The sequence below is a fragment of the Lonchura striata genome, chromosome 1, assembly GCF_050655825.1.
Source record: "Lonchura striata isolate lonStrDom1 chromosome 1, ASM5065582v1, whole genome shotgun sequence".
Taxonomy (NCBI): domain Eukaryota; kingdom Metazoa; phylum Chordata; class Aves; order Passeriformes; family Estrildidae; genus Lonchura; species Lonchura striata.
The window spans coordinates 95,554,477-95,575,684 of NC_140703.1; the positions used below are offsets into that span (position 1 = coordinate 95,554,477).

General features: G+C 39.4%; 1 protein-coding gene across 4 annotated transcripts in view; it reads right to left on the reverse strand.

Moving 5' to 3' along the window:
• The window catches only part of MYO16 (myosin XVI), a 356,937-nt gene extending 344,703 nt beyond the window's left edge, over positions 1-12,234 (reverse strand). Inside the window, exon 1 of one of the 4 annotated variants that reach the window (XM_021545590.4) lies at positions 12,127-12,234. The gene's annotated coding sequence lies outside the window, so the exon portion shown is untranslated. Of the gene's footprint in view, positions 1-10,805; positions 10,856-11,557; positions 11,668-11,710; positions 11,943-12,126 lie in introns of those variants that run through there. The other 3 variants (XM_021545595.4, XM_021545596.4, XM_021545594.4) reach the window with 3 other exon arrangements.
• Between the last annotated feature and the right edge of the window lie 8,974 nt (positions 12,235-21,208).

A 21,208-nucleotide genomic window follows, 5' to 3' on the forward strand; every position in this document is an offset into this window, starting at 1 on the left:
ATACAAAATATAGCAATAGCTTAGCATATTTATTGAGGAACTCTAATACATAAATTCATTAGGGAAGCAATAAACCTAATGCATAAATTAATTTCTTTGTGCTTATCCTTATTAAATGCTACTTAATGAGTTAATAAGCTTGAAAAGCAATGACAAATTGCAAAAGTGCATGCACAGTATTTTTTTTTTTATAAAGCAGCATGTATAACTGAATGATGAAGCTCTGGATACAGGCTGGTAACATTTATGTAAGGTGATCACTATCTTCTTTATGAGCAAGCACCTTCTGCCATGAGATTTGAATTTGTCAGCAGAGCATCAACTTTACAAAGTTCGACTGCTGAATGTACTTTTACTAAGTTTCAGAAATTACCCCCTCCTTAAAATTAATTTTGTACTAATTAATTTGTATTACAGGATAACTTCCAGCTTCTTGGGAAATACTAATCAGAAATGTCCAAACATGCATATAGATGTGCACACACAGATTCACACAAAATAGGAATATATTGCCACATTGAGAATTATGCTCAGGCTTTTGTGGCCTCTCATTGTTTGAGAATGAAGAACATGTAAATGTGTTGCTACAGTCACAAACTGGACAGAGGCCAGGCAGCACTGGAGGAAGTCATATCCAGCATCAATACTGTACATTTTGTGATGGAGTATGAGCACTCCAGCATTAACTGAGCTGTGTTATTAACATGCCAAGGCCCCATTTGTCATGTCACAGATATAGTCTGCTTATGCTTCCATTTTTTTGCAGCACAAAGGCTCAAAGTCCTATGTTCTGTCTTGTGATTTAAATAAAACAAAACAAAAGAGCCACACATACACATTTTTCACATGCCCTCTTCCCATGCCAAAATTGAGAGAAGATGGAAAACTCCATCCCAGAATACACTAGTCATAGTGATATTATAAATGCCTTTATTTTAAAGTAAAATCTAGCATCTTCAAATTATCAATGCATTAATTAAACGTGATTCAGGAAATGTTTCAAAACACAGTCCTCTCACCTTCCCAGGACACCCACAATTCACAGTGAAACTACCAGTGTTACATTGATAAAATATTTAAAGCAATCTTTGACCATTGCATGAGCAAACATTTCCCAGATAACCTTGGGATATTAATTCAATTTTTCAACTCCTAAATTGATTTTTTTAACTCCTTACTTAACTTACTTAAGCAATCTAATTCCTCTTTTTAGGGACAATAAACAGATAAAGTAGTATTCTGAACAAAAACTGTCAGCCCTTTTCAGGGATTCTCATTCCTTGGATTATGCTCCTTTTTCCAGGATATTAGTGTACTTAATTCCTGATTCATTGAGAATTATGAGCAATATCTAGCAAATTTCAATGCCTATGGTTACATACATACACACATCAAAGCATTTTTCAATATCCTCCAGCATGACCAATCCACACAAGTAAGATCTCGGTATCAGTTGTCAGCATAAGAATATTTTTCAAACAAAATCCAGAGGAAATCAGCAACCAAAGCAGCATCAGAGAAAGCTCCAATATTAATCTTGGATCACATAACATATTTTGTATTGCTATGACAGCATCCCATTATAATAATTCCACAAACACAAAAAGAAGTACACTTCACAAGAATGTATGTGCTGATAGTACACAGCTACCAGAAATTCTTGCCTTAAAAGTAAATAACTCTGTTGCCTGATGTTTAAGCAAACCTTCAACTGTTTTAAAATCTAGTCACTCTGCAAACAAAACTGTGTATCCATCAATCACACTAAGTCTTTAGACATTTTCAATTGATTTTGGTCACTTAAGACTAATTCACAAAGGATTTGGAAGTCACAGCACAGCTAAATGCCATCTCCATGATTGGATAAAAATGTGTATTAAACAAATCAAGATATACTCATGTTACAAACAGGTCCTCAAGAGTTTTGTGCTGACACTTAGGCAATAAAAGAGCTAATGAGAACAGCTATATTCTGCTCAGCACTGTTTAGGATACTAACAAATTAACTTTATGTGATTTGTCATCATGTCCCTACAGGAAGAAGCCACACTACTTAGGGGGGTGGGGGAAGAAGAAAGGCATCATGTTCATCTATGGAAGTTCATGATCCCAGGCTAACTACTGTGATAATAGTAAAAATGATACTAGAAATAACATTTAACAGGGAATAATTTTAATCATTTATCTGAGTAATAATCATGTACTTTTTGATAGACACTTTAACCTTCATTCATGTCTTCATTTTCAGTAGTCATGACAGTATTTTAAAAGAACACTATTGAAAAGGAATTTAAATGCTATTTGAAAGAGAAGGACTACAACTCATGGCTTCCCAAATTTACACAAAATAGCCAGTGGAGTCACAAAATAAAAACTGGGTGGTAATGGATGAAAGTGTTTGGGGTTTCTTTTTTCTGTTTTCCTTTAATATATCTTATTATCTCACTTGTGAACCATTATATCTGTGGAAGATGAAAGGTCAACAGTAGCCAGTGGCAGCACCAGCTGGGAGCTGGAAATGGCTTGTAGTTTTCAGCTGTCAAATGTTGGCTAAAATGTAGTAAGTGCCAATATGAAATGATCTGCAAATCTGTAGCTTTTTTTAAATTAGCAAGAAAAAGCAAAGAATTTTGAGAGATTAATTCAAAGTCTGTTATATTATTGTAGTTATACATAAAGTATTGCAAGTTGTTCAGTCTCACTGGTTTCCAGGTTAGCAGAACTCCCACCTATGTTCTGTGCTTAAACACCAAAGCAAAACAGCATTCTGTATCACACTTGATCCACTCCCCCTTAAAACGCCCTGAATGCCATTTCTCTATGGCTGCAAAGTCTTGTGAAAGTAGACATCATCAATAAAAGGAGACTAAATAATGTATATATTCTTTCAATGGTATCCATGACTTGTTAATATCCTACCAGCAATGAAAGAAGACAAAAATGTAGAAACAACACTGGAAAGATGCAGGAGTCACCAAGTAGCTGATTGTGTAGCAAAACTACACAAATATTTTCTGGCTTTGTGTCCAATCTCATCTTTTATATACAAACCCGTAACTTTTGTAAAATGGAAATGTCTTTCCCAGCAGCAGACTCCCTGTGAGAACTCTGTGTGCTTGAAATGAGAAGGAATTCACATATGTGCACCCAGCCCACTAGTAGGGCCTAAAAAAGAAGAGACTATGTTTCCTCCACAACTGCGAGTTCAGCAAATATGCTGCAATAGCAGCCACAACACTGCTGTCCTTTCTGGGAAGATGAGCTAACATTTAAGCATGGACGATACCCTGGCCCACCCTTAGGCATTCCTAAGTGCCAGCCTCCTTAATCAGCACTGATTGAAACCTTCTGGAATGCACACAGCCAGACTACCAGTGCCACTATGCTCCACCAGCTCACCCTGGCCTCTCAAATATTCTCATTCCCAGTGTGGAAGAGGATGCTTGCATTGAGTCAAGCTAAGGGTAGATGACATAAGTGCCTATGCTCGTCTTTGTGTTACATTTCTTGGATTTCAAGACCAGGCAACTGGTGCAAACAGCTACAGCACACTGCTGTGGTCCATCACTCTCATCATACATCACAAACCAGACCAGAAAAATTTACCTGCCATGCAGTCACTACATTATACGAATGGGTATGGCCATGCATGGCTTGACACACCTACAAACAACCTGGCAGAATAACTGGCTTTGTCCCTTCAAAATAGACAAATGTTTTTCTTTCATCCTGTTTCCAGGGCACAGTATCTTCTGTGGTACTTGCTCTTGAATTGCTGACAATTCAGTCCTACTCACTGGAACTGAACTGACTTTTTTTAATCCTATGGATTTTACTTGAATTACAGTATTTAAAATAATAAGACCTAGCTAGTATAATGACGGCTTACTATATAAAACAGAAATGGAGCACATTCTTAACTAATGAAAGTCCTCTAACTTAAATTTTGTTTTCTATCTTATTTGTCTCCGTGGACACTACCTAGCTTACCCTCACTCATTTCATCTGATAGACTGAAAGCTTTTGGAGAGCAGGGACTGTCATTTATTGTATGTCTGTAAAGGACCTAGGCCACCAAAGCCCAAAGGTTTGAAGTGCTACTGAATTTCAATGTCCACATCAAATAATGAGGATCTTTGACTCCTCTTTCTAGCAGACACAACTTGCAGTAGCTGTATTTAATGATGAGAAGACTGTTTGAAAGTAGTGTCTTCCTTTCTTGGAAAAATATAAAAAGAACATAGTCAAACCATCTCACTCTGCCCTCTTGCACTGTTGGGAACTAGATTAATTACTGATCAAGCAGTCAGGCCCACTGGAGCACAACTTCCCTCTGGCCCATGGAGAGCTTCAGCAGCAGCAGCAAATGCCACAGCCAGCAGGACGCTGCCCAGCTGCTGTGGGCTCTCCCTTTGCGTGCCCAGGATTCCTCTTTCTGCAACAACTGCACGGTTCCACTAATCCAGTGCCTTTAATAAAGCTTTGTAAGTGAAATGTAACATCAATCTCAGACATTCTGTTTGACTAAAAGTTCAGGAAATATGATGGTGGGACACCAATGCAAAAACTACCAGTCCTGTACCAAGGAAAAAAAATTGCACTGTTTTTGGAGGAAACAAACAAAAAATCCCTCAGGATTCTGGAAGGAAATAGCTGCAGCAACTGAGTATTAATGCACACAAAGTGAGAAAGCCTGATTAGTAGTTACACCAAAAGATGAAACACACAAAAATTTTACCCTGTGGATGAAAGTCACCATGAGCCAGCCTTAACTCACTGAGATAGAATTCCCTATCTTGATGAACAATTTTGGCCTCAAGGTACCAGCTGCCTATTAGACTGCCCTGCAGGTCCTGTTTGCTGTTTGTACACATATTTCCTTTCACAGAGGGAGAAAGTGTATGTCTGGAAATATAGAAAAGATTATTAGATACCAAAATCTCAGTTGATACAGATTTGGAGTAAAACTACTGATGGCTGTTATCATCCACTTACCCCTCTGCATATTTAGATATAGTCACCATCATGGCTAGGGTCTCTTTACTGGTAGTGCTCACATTAAAGCCCAGCTAGATCTGACATTCAGGAGTAGTTCCAAGCCATTTCTATCAGGATGGAGGGATTAGTTAAAGGCAGAAGACTTCCTGTGAGAGTGCTAGAGAAATGTCCCAAGCAAAGGAAGCCAAACTTGGCAGGTTCTGTGCCCATACTGTTGGTCCAGAGCAGACCCTGAAGCAAATTAGCCAGCCAGCAATGCCTTATTTACCCCCCTGTCCCTCTTCACAAGGAATAACTTCTCCAATGCTGGTAGGGATACTGAATTCATTAGCATATATGTGGTGTGAACAATCAGGAGACTTGAACCTGGGGCTAAAGTGGGAGCCAAATTATTTGATGCTAAAACACACTCAGTGAGGAATAGTGAAAGGGCTCGAGGAAGTACCGGGCAACTTGACATCAAAAACAGTATCTGTGGTAGGAAGTAGAAGCAGAGCAGAGTAGCTTGCAGTTTTTTTATATCCTTTCCTTTATATGGCTCTGTTGGCACACTGGGATGTAGACGAGCATGTCCTGCTGAGAAAGGAAGAGATGTGACAGGACTGAGGAATGGTGAGCCCAGGGCACAATCTCGCATGCTGAAGTGGCTCTGGCTGTTTCGCATTAAATGCACATGTCCACGCTACCAAGCACAAGCAGATCTGCCTATGGAGGAACCATTTTCTTTTACAAAGACAAATAAGCAAAAGATTAGTTTAAAAGCCTGCTACAACTGTTGCACAATAAAAACAAATAAGCTTTTAGGCTTAATTGCTTCGTCAGTTCATTCAGGGAGTAAGGTATTCTGAGCCTGAGAGCTTGTCTGTTTCTTTTCCACTTACATCCATTTAACTAACAAACAGATCTCTCTCCAGATCTTATTTATATTATATTATTCCAGAATGGATACAAAGCTCCCCATCTTCCAAAACATTAAAAGTCTAGCATTTAAAGAGAGAAGATTATTAAGTTTGAATTCTGCAAAACATGAACTTCCTTCCATTACTAAAAATTAGTCAAATTTATCAATCTCTGGGAAGAACAAGTTTGCTTATCAAAACTGAGACAACACTTGAGAGACTTTCTCTGAAGAGAAAACTGTTATGGACACCTGGTTGATGGGACCAGGTTCTCTGCCCAACAAAAACACTACATAGATAATCTAGAAACAAGCTACCAAGAACACCTTTATCCTTGTAAAGCCAAGCTACATTTCAGAACAGCCTTATAGCTGCTCCAAGTTGCACCTTATAATCTGTGCTTATAAAGAAGCTGCCTTGGATATAAACTGCAAGAACATACAGCCAGTAAACCCTGGCTACACCCTGAGTCCTCCTTTTCATTCTCTGAAGGCCAAAGATGACTGTGGTATAACAAGATTCAAGAATGCCTTCTCCTCTAGGTAATATCTGAGCAGAATTTGATCCTACAGGTGCACATGTTAAAGCCAGTCATTTGGACTTCAAAACCTGATTATAACTTTTTTTGGAAAGCATTTGACACATTTCGTCTTTGCCATCATGTAGAAGTACTACTATTTCCTTATAAACATTGTCTACACAACATTGTCACAGAAATAAAGCTTTATATAAATGCTAGAAGTTAGTGGTTCTGTTTTCCTTAAAGGTGAATTTTCCATAAAAAGTCTTGTTCCAGCACTAATTGCAAAATTAGCAAGCTTATGAGTAATTAGATTGGGGTGTTAAATCATTAATGTTCCTTAAACAAAACTCCTAATTAGGACACACCACATATTTCTCTACAATCTAGATCTGACAAACAGCAAAAACTTTTATTTTCTAGCTGATATCCAGGACACTGCCAAGGAAATATTAGGCACTCATAGTACTCCCTTCAGGAAGGCTCATTTGACTTGCACAATTATAGGCAAGGATGTCTATGCCCCTTGACTTTGATACCAAAGCAGACTGGCATAGTAGAGAGAGTCATGGCTGTAAATTCAGATACCTACCTCCAGAATGGTATTCATCTCTCTCTTTTGATGACACAGGAGGTCTGGGCACTTGCTCAGATTGAGCTTTTGTGATGGAATTTAGCTGCTGATACCATAAAAATGTAAATCTCTCAACAAAATCCCACCTTCTACATAGAATTTCTCAGACTCTAAGATAAATGCAGTTGGATAGATGCTTTTGTTTTATTACACCTAATAAAACACCACCTGACACAAACACATCTCTACTGAGAATTGATCCACAATAAACTACTGCAATACAAACACAACAGTTACAACTTTTTTACAGCCCCTTTACACCAAAGGTACTTAACTGCTTCAAAACAAGCCCCACAATTACACTGACATTCCACACATCCTGCAGGCAGTCTTTCCAAACATTTTGTACCTTGTTCGAATTTTAATCCACAATAATCCATTTTCTCAAAAAAGCAGTTGCACAGATTTCTAGGTAGCAGAACCCTTTTTTTTAAGGTTTACACCAGTTTATTTCAAGTTCACTGAGTATCATTTCACATGAACACAGAATTTCTATTTGCAAGAAACATTTCACCCCCAGTTTGACACTGACCATCATAAAAACTAATGTGTCTTCTGAACCACAAGCAGTACCTTTCAGTTACCTGGATTTTACTGTCTGAAGTGGTTTTGTTGTATGCTCGTGCTGCAGCTGCAGAACTTTTTCTCTCAGCAACTCACTTGAGAGGGACTTAGGCCTAGAAGCACCAGAAAAATTAGCATGGCTACCATAGTGCCAGTGAGGCTTTATTGCTGAGATTGTTTAATTAAATCTTAGTTCAACTTTAAGCATCCCTTTTTATGTAACACCACAGTAACTAGTCCATTAAAAAGATTCACATTTACTATATCCCTTAGAAAAAAAATCTCAGTCATCTCTTCCTACAGCACAATGCAGAAAACTAATTTTTTATAATATTTTTCTGCTACTGCAACTTACAATAAAATCAGTTGTTTTCCAGTGGATACATTCAACCCTTTGTATTAAAATATTCATTCAGACTGATGGAGATGTTCTGACTGAAAGCAGGTTGGGTGTTTTTTTCAGAAAGAACAAGTTTTGCTGAAAAAAAGCCTTTCTACAAATGGTATTGCAAATCTAGTATGCAATTTTGGGGGAAAATGTAATGATCACAGATTTTAGCTACATTACTCAGTAACTGAGTCTTCACATTGTCACCATCAGGACCTGAAGCCAGGTCCAACACTTCAGGTTATACACTTTGCTTTTATGATCCAAATATTTCTGGAAAGAGAAAATTCTTTCCCTGACCAAATTGATATAATGTTTGCATTAACACTTCCAGGAATTAGAGAGCGTTATTTTAAAGTGAAATATTTAGAATTAACAAAAGCTAAAATCCATTTTCCAACCCTCCTCTTCTGCATGTGTAATAAGACATGCCAGGAATATACATACTAACAGCCATTAATTAGCACATGATTTATTAATAATTGCTCCACAAAAAGGCTGTGTGAATAGTTCTATATATACACAAATATTAATATTTGATTGTTGTGAAATGTCTCAAAAAAGCTAAATTGATTAACAGCTATGCTTGGCACCACATGAAACACACACCTTAAGGAAGATTAACAAATCTAAAAGCAAAGGTTAGAGTTAGATGCCTGCTAGGATGGCTTTTTTCATCATATTGAGCAAAAAAATATTTGTCACCTTTTTCAGAAAGATGCAAAAACTGTAATTCACGTGAATTACAGAGTTGTAAACCAGCAGGTCTGTCCCAACAAATGGCAAGTGTCTCTAGCAGCTGCTGTTGTTGCCAATATGTGATAACACAATATACCCAGGTACCATCAGCTGCATCCCCAGCTATTGCTAATTTTGTGCAGGATTATAATATTTTTCTGTGTTTGCTAGGTACAATTATTTTAATAACAGTCAGTAGCAGAAAGAAGGTGAGGTGGAAAAAACACAAAGAATGTGCAAGTGAGGTTTGCTAGACTATGATCAGAAAGACATCAATAAGCCAACACAGAGGATTGAAACGTTACTGACAGACTATACAGAGTGGACCATGCTGCTTTTTTGGGGTTGAGTTTCTTTGTTGTTGGTATTGTTCAGTTTTTGTTATGTTTTGTTGGGGTTAAGTCAGATGAGAAGCTTGATATTTTGTCACTTTTTTATAGAACTGGACAAAGAAATCATGTTCACAAAAATCTGAACAAAAGCGGTATTTACATTGGAAGAATGTTTTCTGTTGTATCTCACAATTGAACAAAAAACCCTTTTCTGTGCATATGTATATTGAAAATACATTTTCAAGAAATCTGCCTGAAGCAACTTGTTGGTTAGCAAAATTGTGAGAGACAGAAGAGGCTGGTGTTCAAATCTGTAATTAATTGCAATTGAAGTGTCCCATTTTTAATGGCCACTTACCTTATGTTCATTTTGTCAGAGCTCCCATATCTAAGGTAAGAAACCATTCCTTTCCAAAAGAGTAAAAATGTGGTTGAAGCTGCTGTTCTGTCATTTCATGACAAAAATATTTTGAGGCAGCTTTAAACTAGATGGCCATTTTCCTTGATATGAGACCTTCCATAAGCATGGTATTTTATAGATACCTTCAAGCAGGGATCTGAATTTAGCACTAAGATCTTGTTTACAGGGGTGAATGCCAATTGCTTTTCATCTCATTATGCTGGTTTGAAATAACAGCACTAACTTAAAAGTAACATAATGACAACATAAAATGCAAGAGCTCTTTCAAAGCAGTGCAATAAACCATGATGGTCAGTTGCCTCAACCAGCACTACAAATTCCAAGTAAATTAAACTCCATTGAATTCCTACTGTACAATTACAGAACATATGATACCTCGTGTAGACATGTTCAAATAACTGTACACTTCCAGCTGGAATTATTTAGATCTCCCATTTCAAAATATTTCAATGTTTATTCTTGTTACATATTAAATACAGGTTCTGCATACTATACATCAAACATCATTGCTAGTACTTAGAAAATTATTCCATAATCAGGAAAGATTCAATTCATAATGAAAACTTATTATAACAGAGACAAAACATTTAAAGCCAGTTGCTGTCTGGAAACTGAGCTCTGGCCTAACCTATGTAACATTAGACAATTGGCTTCCTCTCTGTTCCTTCCTCTTACAAATTGCTTGCTGTACCTGTGTCATCTTTTGAGGCCAAGGACTGGCTTTCTCTTTGTGTAATGTGATTTGCAGCTGGGATTTCTGAATGCTGCCACAACACAAAATTACTGCAATGGTTCAGAGCTCTGCTCTGCGAATCGCCCTAATCCCAGTCTTTATTGGTACTTTTAATGGCACCCCTGCTGTTACTGAACAATAGCCCACTCAAGAGAACTTGTCCCATCACTTTGAATCTATTGTAAACACACACATAGATACATGTACTACTTACATAACATGCTTTTATTATTCCTTTTATTTTTTTTAACCTCGGGCACATCTCAGATGCTGGCAATGGAATCTAGAACGTTTTTATACTCACAAAATCATTCCCAAAGCAAAACACCACCTAAAAGGGGTACTACTTCAGCACTGCCCCTCATTTTTAGTGTAACGTACTGATAAAAACAATATCAGGACTATAAGTGGAATTTATAGAAGAATAGAAAGCTCAACAGGAGAATAGTCTCTTACAAAGTTGTGGGAACAGAAGTCGAGAGAAAACACGATCTGCCTGAGATTCTGCCCAGGAACAACCCACAGCAGGAGACAAAAGTTCCTAAACTCACTGTGTAAACACCTAAATTGCAGCATACCTCTCCTCCTGAAGCACACGGGATTACCCTGACACGCTATTCGCTATCTTGCCAAAGGGAAGGAAAAGTCATTTTTCCCGGAGCGTTTCTCCAGATCAGGATCCCACTGCCAGCAACCGCAGCCCTGGGGTAAAGCCAGGGCTGCTGGTATCCAAGCTCGTAGCCGCAAGTTTCCAATGGCGAAACCCGGGAGCAGGAAGAGATCCAGCCCGGCACGGAGAGGGTCAGGGGTGAGGAGCCACCTGAGGGGAGATGGTGCTGCAAACCAGCCTGACGCTAACATTGCTCTGAAGTCCTTCTGTCACCCATTCGGGAGGCACACTCCCACAAAAGATTGGGATTTAACCGACTGACACTACCAATGAAAGAAAATGTTTATCAGAAAATCTCCATCCAGCTGCCCGTCAGCACAGATTTCCACCAGCGGAGTGGCAGGATCGCGACAGCCTCTGCGCCCCAGCCGGGGGCTCGGGAAGGGCAGCGGCGTGTCCACAAAGGGGCTGGTTGAAAGCAAAGTGTCCGTCTGACGGAGCCTGGGCTAGTTCCCTGCCCGCAGCACACAATGAGCCGGGCTGAGCCCCGCACCGCCCTGACCCCGAGCTTCCCTGGCTCGCTCCCCACCGGCAGCGCGGGCGGCTCCTGCCGCCCCGGCGGGGCCACGGGCAGGGCACGGACACACGGACAAAAAGGAGCGCAGAACAGATGAAAAAGCACACACACCACCACCCTCTCTTCTCTCCCCTAATACTCACAAGAGATCACCAGCCAAATCCGTCCGCAAAAGGCGCCCAATATCAGCCCGCTCCCGGAGCGGGAGACCGGCGGGCATCCCCCGCTGCGGTGCGCGCCTGCCGGGCCCCCGCCGCCCTCCTCCCTCCTCCCTCCCTCCCGAGGGCGGCTCTCACCTCGGGGGGACGAGGCCGGGCTGAGGGGCCGCCTCTCCGCCGGTGCCGGGCAGCGGCTGTGCGAGGCACACTTCCACTTTCTCTGGGGGTCTGTCTCTGCCGTGCCGAGCAGAGCCGTGCGGGGCCGCGCCGCCTCTGCCTCCCCCGGCACTCCTCCGCCCGCCCCTCGCCGCCGCCTCCCCGGAACGCGATGCGAGGCGAAGCGGAGCGAAGGGAAGGGAGGGATGCGGAGGGACGCGAAGCGGTCCCAGCTGCCGGGCGGCCGGGGGCGGCTCTCCCGGCACCGCCCCGCCGCTACCTGCCGGGGCTGCCCGGGGGCAGCGGAGCGGTCAGAGGAGACAAGAGACACCCCGCACGCCAGCAGGCACCCCGCCGAACCCCTCCTGCGTCCCTCTGCCTCCCTTTGCAGTACTCACCTGCCGTGCTCGGAGCTCACTCGGCCCCGCGGGGCACGCCGCAAAGGGCTGATGCTTTTTCGGGCTTTGACATGCTTTGTCCGCCCCTCTCCTTCGGTAAGCTGCTCGAAGGAAGAAGTCCGGGAAGGCTGTGTGTGTGGGAGCAGTCTACATGTACTTCAACACAACAAAGACCCACTTGATTCCCTAGTGGCACCTAATGCCCAACAAATGGGAATGAAACGATGGGAATGTCATAATTATCACCCTGTGAAATGGATGCAAAACCAACACTTCTTATGAGGTTGTACTTAGAGAACAAAGGGCAGCTTGGATGCGTCTGTTTCTGTCCTGGTACTATAAGCAGCTTGCTCACACCCTACTGCTTTAGAGCTGTGTTTCCTGGCACTGTAGGTAGAAATCTTGCAAAAACATAAAGGCAGGGAAGTTACAAGTCACAGTGACTGTCTTTTGCCACCTTATTGAGTAAGGAGACTGGCTGTTAAGATATTTTGCCCACAGATGAGAACCCTGCCTAAGTTCTAGCTAAAGTGCACATCAGAGCTGCTCTTTTCCATGGAGGCTTAACAGGAAGCATCCTAGAAAAGTCCTCACTAGATACTGCCCTACACAACACACACTATGTAGTCTTCCACTACATCCTCTCAATAGGAGCCATCTTTGCTGTCCTAGCAGGATTCACACACTGATTTCCTCTGTTTGCAGGGTATAGCCTATACCCCACATGGGCCAAAATTTACTTCAAGGTTGTATTTACAGAAGAAAGAACTATCTGCTCCCACAACCCTTTCTAGACCTAGCTGGCATGTCAATGATACACAGAATATCAACATAGCCACACACTATAAAATACTAGAGATTATAAATTCCTACGTGTTAGATTACCCTTCACTCGGTCTTGAATGGTCCCTGTTTAGCTGATGATGGCATCTGCACTGCTGACTCAAGTTTGGTTGTATGGGATATAAGTAGTTGTCCCTCATTTAAAGCTCAATTGTGATCCACATGTAAATAGTCTATATCTGAAATACACTTAAGTTTTTCCAGAGAAGCTCAAGATAGCAATCATGGATCTGATCACAGCTATCTTCACATGAGATTATAGGGACCTGGTATGCAACTGAACAGTTAGTGTCCCTGTAGCCAGATTAGATACAGGTAGCAGGGCATGTGGAGTGCAGTCTAGAGGGCAGAGCACACACTTCCTTACATCTAGAAGCTGAACCAACACACAAGAGTAAAGAAACTACGAGGATTGAAAGAAATGAGAGCTTAGTCTTTAACTTTGTGATTAGGAAATATCCTCCCAGAATAGTTTTTATGCTGGTATTGCACATTATAGGTATCGGAATTTGGACCTTCATTCATACTCCTGCAGGTTAGCTCCTTGAATTATGTCTTCTGGTTCCTTGACTTTGAATTCTGGCTGTCTTCTGTCTGTAGCACTTTCTTCATAAGTGGACTAAAACCCTCTGAGGCTAAGGAAGGCCTTCAATGGCTCTTTGCTTGTTTATCCAGCCCTCTAAATAATCAATGGTTATGCAAAAGGAAGGTAATTTCTTTCTTGTGCTCTGTAAGCAACTTTCATGTACAAGACCTATCATCTCCTATTGATTTTAATTCAGTACAGAAAGACCAATGTTTCAGGTAGAAAGGATCTCCTAGATTTGTGATGTCTATTTTTTTCCTTTGACTTTTTCTGTAATGCAGATTTATTTTAGAGCCACCTAATCTGTTTGAGGGACTAAGGGCTAAACATCTAAAATGGAAATGAAGCAATGATTGCGTAAAGTACCTTAGAAAAGTACTTAAAAGCCAGTATTTCATATCAAAGTGAAATTGTTGCCAGTAGTACTGAGGTAATCCCCATTATAGCAAACATTTACATCCAAAAGTTTATTTACTAAGTGTTTCAAATTATTGAGATATATCATGTGAGACAAAACAGAGGACAATCCCTGCAAACTGAAAGACTTCCAAAAGTGAAAGTTGAAAAAGTTACAAAATAATGACAACTCTGTATCTAGATATGAACAAGCAATTCATTTTTTTGTTCTTGGAAGAAGAGAAAGGGGTGCACTGGTATAAAAAAATGTTTGCTGGTGCCTCCTTCACTTAAAAGAAAGAGATGTTTAGATGCCACAGAAGGAGACTCCAGCACTAAATGAGTTTGCTGTTTCCCCTAAAGGTGTACATTTCCAATGCACCTAAACTGGTTTGGGAGCTATTTGTTTTCCTAAAGGTGGCAGTCCAACTCCTAATGCTTCCTCTGTTGGAGCAAAATTTGAAGAAAGCTACCCATTTCTCCATAGCTAGTTTAGATGCTTGAAAATATTCTCTGAGAGTCACTGCTGGGTAGATGAGAAGGAAGCAGAGAGCAAGCAGCTGTAGGGCCAGTGAAATGAGGTGGGGATTGCCCTGGGCTGCCAGTTGCAGGTCCCCCAATTTGACTGAGCTGTCTTGTGAAATTCACCTTCATAGGAAGGGCTCAGACAAAAGACTGTACATTAAATCTGCTCTTCCTATGCTATTATTTTACATAATTCTGGCTCAATTAGCTGATAAAGACAGATTCTGTTCCTTTGTGGTTAGGGCACACTACCAGGCTGAGGGAAGACCTCACTTCTGGTGCTTCCTTGAAGAATTGATTCTAGATAATCCAACAAGGCATCATACAAAGGTTGCCCTATTTTCCCAGTGTCCTGAGTCATTCCTCCTGCATCAAATTCTCCAGCTCCAAATTCCAGTACAACATAGAAATACATGCCCAACTCTCAACACATTGGCACTGATAGCATTTTCATCACAACATAATCCCAGCAGCAGTGCTGCTCTGTGTGGTTCCTGTACCCAAGCTACTACTGCTGACTCTGCAGGATGAAAAACTCTGCTGGGTAGATGTACTGTTTCCCAGCAGGAAAACCATATGAAAATATAATTCTAACAGTTAATAAAATATCGGATTATTCCACTAAACTGGCAACATTTAATTAAAATAGCAATATTGAATCTGTTTCCAAAGCTGATTCTTCTTCTATTAGAAGACCTCAAAGGTCAGTTTATCATCTAATGCATATAAAGCTTCCCAGTTTTTTACTTCATTAGTTTGCTGACATAGAAACATGCACAACACTTTTTTTGTAAATTAGACAGGAAGGCAATAAAATTAGAATGAAGGCAATAAAAATTCCCCACATCAATATTTGAATTTAGTGATATTCACTGTAAAAATAATTTGACAGATTAAAAATCCCCAAAATTCGGGTAAAATTTTTGTAAGGGTGAGCTAACCATCAACTTGTTTTAACTACATCTATTCAAACTCCAATATGAGCAGAAAGTTACTTAAGTATCATTTCCAATCTTTGTGTATTCTACAAAGAATGATATTGCAGTTCATTCATTCATTCTTGTATTGATAGTTATGAATCTAAATTGCTGTCACATTTGACACTACCCTTCAAACAAATCATCGCTCCTTGCTTCTCCCCCAGAGCATTGCCATTATATATCATCAGAGGATGAAATTCTGAATCAGAAGGAATTTGAAGTAGTGTGAAATAATCACATTCATTTCTGTAAGCTACTGTTGGTAGAAAATTCTAGTGTGGGTCCACACAGTATTTTTACAAGTAATAGCCTAGAGAGATTCCATAACAAAACATGGTCATTCCTACAGCATAAGCTTTACCAAAATGCCAGTCATGCCATTGGAATAACATGAATAAGAACAGCATTCCTTCTGCAGCTCAGAAATTCATAGGAAATTGAACTGAACCTCTGTGGTTGTTTTGAAGCTGCCTTCTTATGTACAACTGGATTGCCTTTCACTTTTCCACCTTTAAGTAAAATATATTTTTAGCAGGTCAATTCAAGCTAAAGATCATGCTAACTCCTCACTTTCCCTCAGGATATATTCAACTTGTGAATGTCTCATCCCTGCAAGTATTCAAGGCCACACTGGGTAGAGCTCTGAATAACCTGGTCTAATGGAAGGTACCCTTACCCATGGCAGGAGACTTGGAGCTGGAAGATTTTTAAGGTCCCTTCCAACACAAGCCATTCTATGATTTTATTAGATGTAATGATTTTCACCAGAAATATAATTTTTAACTATGTACCTTGTAGAGAACAGAGGCAGGACACCGTCTCTGCTTGTCACATGCAGACACAACACACGCTCCATAGCAGTGTTGGTTGCATTTTAGTGGAGTAGTCAGTTGTAGAAGAAAAACATCTAGTTTGACAGCTAAAAGCTTAGGTAGGAAGTGTGAATCATTGCCTGAAAGCTGGGAGACACTTGTTCATGCAAATTGCATGAGGTGAAATGAGGACAGTAAAAGGTTTCTAGGCAGCCAGAACCAAAGTGATCTCAGAACGGAAAAGTGGGCAAGAGAAGATTTGATTGAAGGAAAGGGAGGAGGCATATTTTTAATCAAGTCAAACCTACCTAATTTTCTAACTTTGAATGCATTCCAATTTTGCTGCATGAACACAAATGGACAGGTTATGTCAAAGAAAATAAATGGACAAATAAGTAAACAATGTACTATGGCTACAGACATGGCAGGTGATGCAAAAATATTAAGAGAAGAAAGTGACCTAGACTATACACATCAAAGGATAAATCTATTGCTTGTTGTAGTACACCCACATTAAATACCATTATCTTTAAATGAGAGGTCATGTAGGGTAACAGAAACATCAGGAAAAGTGAAAGGAGAACAAAGAAAGGAACCAGGGGAATGAGAAGGAGTCATCCTTTCAGAACAGAGAAGATCTTTATTTACACATAACCAATACACAACAGCCAGACTTGCTTCTATTGAATAAATATCTTCGCTGCAGTCTTCTACCAAGGTTAATGAAACATTATGAAAGTTAGTCAAGGAGAAAAATTTTCTATCTGTGAAGTGTATATGAATTTCACAGTATTTTTGTGTCTGTCATTTCAAATTATACTCATCTGTGTTTATTTGTTATTTCAGATAAGACAATAGCCTGGTTGGATTGCTTTCTGGCTCCAGCTCTACTATCTAAATTCATCAATAAGGACTTGTTTTTCAGTTTAGATTTCTATATCTTAACCTGGAGAGTCATAACTCATTTTCTATTCTGCCACTGAGCTAATTACAGTAGAGAGAAAGACACTTTAAAACTGGTAAAAAATTAAAAAGAAAGTGTCAAAGTTTATCTCATATTTAATATTATTCACTTTGAATAATAATACAAAGCTCAGAACAAAAACACATAATTTTGCTGTGGATTTTCTCTGCATCTTGATCTATTCTGCAGAGTGAATCAGATACTAAGCTTGACCAAGACATCAATTTCTATTCATGAGTTTGCATTAATCAAGGAACACAGTATTTTAATATGCCACATATCTTCTTGACAATTAGTTTGGGGAAGTACAAGATTTGAAATACTGGAGCAGCTACTAACCTCTGAATAGCACCACTGCTGATCTGAATTAATGACTCCATAAGGGCCTATCAAAACCATAAAACTACTAATTGTTGATGTGTTAATGAAGGACTGGGTTACCAAGACCTTCAGCTGCTTGCTTATTGCTACATTTAAAATATTGAATTAGGTGCCATTAGCTTTTACAGAGGGAGATATGTTACACTGGCAGAAGTAATTGTTCAGAAAACTTATATTTAGGCATTTTGCATACTTGTGCTGAAATACTAACCTAAGATAACTGTTCTGTAGATTCTTACCATTTTCATCATTGTGCAAGTGATTTACATCCTGGAGTAAGGTGCACAAATGTTTTTGTTTCTAAGGTTAAAACATTGTTTCTTCAACCTCATTGTTCAAGATTAAAACAGATGGACTTCATGTCTGTTACAGCACCACAAGGCAGTGAATATCTGCATTTAGCTTTAGTTCAGTAAGCATGTCTCCAGTTACTTTAAATTCTTAGTGAATCATTTTTAGAAACTGGTATTCTGATAGGAACTTTTTATTCACAGGATCAGTTCCTTCATTCTGCTGGTTCAAAATCACATTTTTTTCAGGAAAAGTTTTCTCAAGAGAAGGGCATGCAAAAGTGCAATCAGTGAAGTGTAGTAAATAATAATGCACATACACACCCATAGCCTACCAGAGTTACTAAATGGACAGTGTAGCTGGTTAAAATGAGATCTGTTCCTCATAACTTCAATGAGGAATAGCCACTAGCCTGAGTAAGGACGACCCACAAACCAAAAATGAGTTTGACGCAACAAGTAATGTCTTATATACTTCTTGGGTTCTCCATGGGTCAGCCAGCTAGTCTTTCACTTTCTTGTTTCCACAATTTCCAAAGGTGATAAAAGGGAGTGCTTCTAGTGGTAGGGGGAAAAAAATTGTGATAGTCTTGGTAAGAAAGCTATGAGGTGTAGCTCTGAGGTATTTGAAAATATCTTGACAGCTTGGGCCTGATCGCAGAGGAAGCTGGAGGAGAACAGAGGGGAGCAGGAGGGAGAAAGGGAGGAGTTGGATAACAGAAAGAGTTTCATCCTTGAAGACATCTCTCTTTCTATCCCTGTCCTTTCCAGAGAAGATGAAAATGCTGAACTGTCATATATCTCTACATAACCTTAGGTCTTGGATGAAATTATGAGGATCTCATTGTTCAGGGCCTCAGCAACAACCCTGGCAAATTCCTCTTCTTCTGCCAGTAACCCACCTTGTATGGAGTCACAACTGAGGACAGAATTCTTAGTCAGCAGTGATATTCCTCCATGCCACAGGAAATCCAGCCTGTCAGCTCAAATGTAATGGAATTAATATATCCAGGAAAAAAAATTAAAATTTGACCATCTGCATCCAGTTTCCTTTGAACTGGGCTAAAGGACTGGGAGTGAAGGTGTTGCTTGTATGAACTTCTTAGATTAATCTACCCATGTCATAACCTTAGGTAATCTGAATAAGGTGAGTGATTCTCAGTAATGCCAGCAATCATTCATTCAAATGAATCTAACCAGCACTGTCAATTTTGTTTGGGAAAAGGAAAAATTGTTTTAGCAGAGAGTTATTTTCATTTTTTCCAGATATGAAATTTTTCTAATTCCTGACAAATACTGATTTTTAATACTAATTTAAAGCTTCTTTAGAAAATAAACTGTTTGCTAACCACTTTTACATTCTTTTGGAAAAATGTAAAACAAGCTGAATTGCACATTTGTCTGGCAGGTTCCTGAAATTTTCTAGTTACCACTAGAACAACTGGAATTTTATCTGTCATGCTGGATAAGAGAATGCTTTTTATTCCATTTTTTAAAATACAAACAGAACATATTCTTATTTGAATGAACATTTTAGTGCAGAAAAGTTTTCATACAAGGAACAGGCAAATTCCTCAAATAACTTAACCAATCAGTTAGTAAAATTAATGGAAAGATATTTTTTAAATTATGAATATCTCTGACCTTGCACAAACCAAAATAATCCCTGTTCAAATGTCTTATTAATGGAATTAAAATAGTAGTGCCAAGGCTGGGAAACTCAGACATGGATTTAGTTAAACTTTCATAAATGTTCAAAATTCAACACTTTTTTAAAGAGATAGAGATGGATATTATACTTCAGTGGAGTAGTGCTGAAGTTTAAAGTAATATTGATTTGCTGATTTAAATAGTATGATTCAAAGTAAATGACCTTAATTTAAAATTTTAAAAGAAATTATTGGAAACAGCAAGGAAAGCATTAATGAAAAAATAACAGTCTTTGTCACTTCAGATCAAAAAATGGATACCTTTACTACATACAGGGACCAAGGAAAGATTCATTTTACTAATAATATTCATATCACAACACCACAGCTCAGGTATTCACATGCTCTTCAACTACAGACTTCTTTACTAGTAGGCAACAAATACAGGGTTTAGACTGAGTCAACTTGTCTTGTCCATCATTATCCAAATTTCCATTAAGTAAAAGGCAAACACTTCTGGCACTTTGTTTCTAATCCTCAGCTTATTATGACAGCCTTGACAAAAGCACCCTGAGATCTATTGCACTTTGCCTTGCACCAGCAGAGGGGAGGGTGTCCACCTGAGATTAGACAGCACATACACAGCAATACTAATGAACTCTCCTGTTCAGCTCTGTCAGTGTTTCAAACACATGATGCCATCATTAGTATTTCAATAAAGAAGTGCTGAGCCATTGCTTTAGTTACAGACCTTTATGCAATTTGTTGTGGTGCCTTGCTCAAGTTTTTGATGAGCTTTGCCCATGGAAGATCAGACTTCCCTTATCTAAGAAGAACCTTGTTGAAGAGACAGTAAATGTTTTATAAAACTAAAGAGAAAAGTACAGAAAAATTTATGCTTCTTTCAGTAAGGCTGTGCTGGAGGGGATTTCAACAAATCCAGTGGAACCAACCTCTAACAGGTTTATTTCCTTGCCACCCTTGTCTCTCCCCTTTTTGCAATTGTACAGCTGCACTCAGCACAGCAAGGGAGGCTTGTGTCTTCTTTTCTGCTCCTTCAGGCCTTGATACAGATATTCTCCTTCTCCCTACATTTGCGTAGATACTGTGGAAAGGAGAGGAAAAAGTTGCAGGATAAGTCTTTCTGCCTCCCTGTCCTTGGCCTAGAACTAATTAAGAGCCCTTTGCTACCAGACCCCCCTCCCCACACTACCATACCTGAGACATGAAATGCAAAAAGACAAAGGATTTATAGAAGATATCAAGGTCTCTAGGTTATATATAAGTACATACAAGAACTTCCTGCTTCTACAGTTTGATCCTATTCCCACTCCAATCAAAATCAAATGCCCAGCTTTGTGTTAGCACTTCAGTAACAGAATTTCTGAAGAACTTGTTCAAAGAAAACCCTATTCAAATTTTAGATTTGTTTAATAAGTATTAAAAATACTCAGAACAGTTTCTATTTTACAATAGCTACCATTGGTAATGAAGAATTAAGTAACTTGAGGTGAATAGCTAAATAGTAAAGATTGCTAAATTATTTTTCCTACAATAAGTTGACCTGCAATGCTGAGATGTTTGAGAATAAAGAGAACTACTGCCTTTTCACTTTAGTCCAGTATTATGCTAGACAAATGTGCTATTTTAACCTTT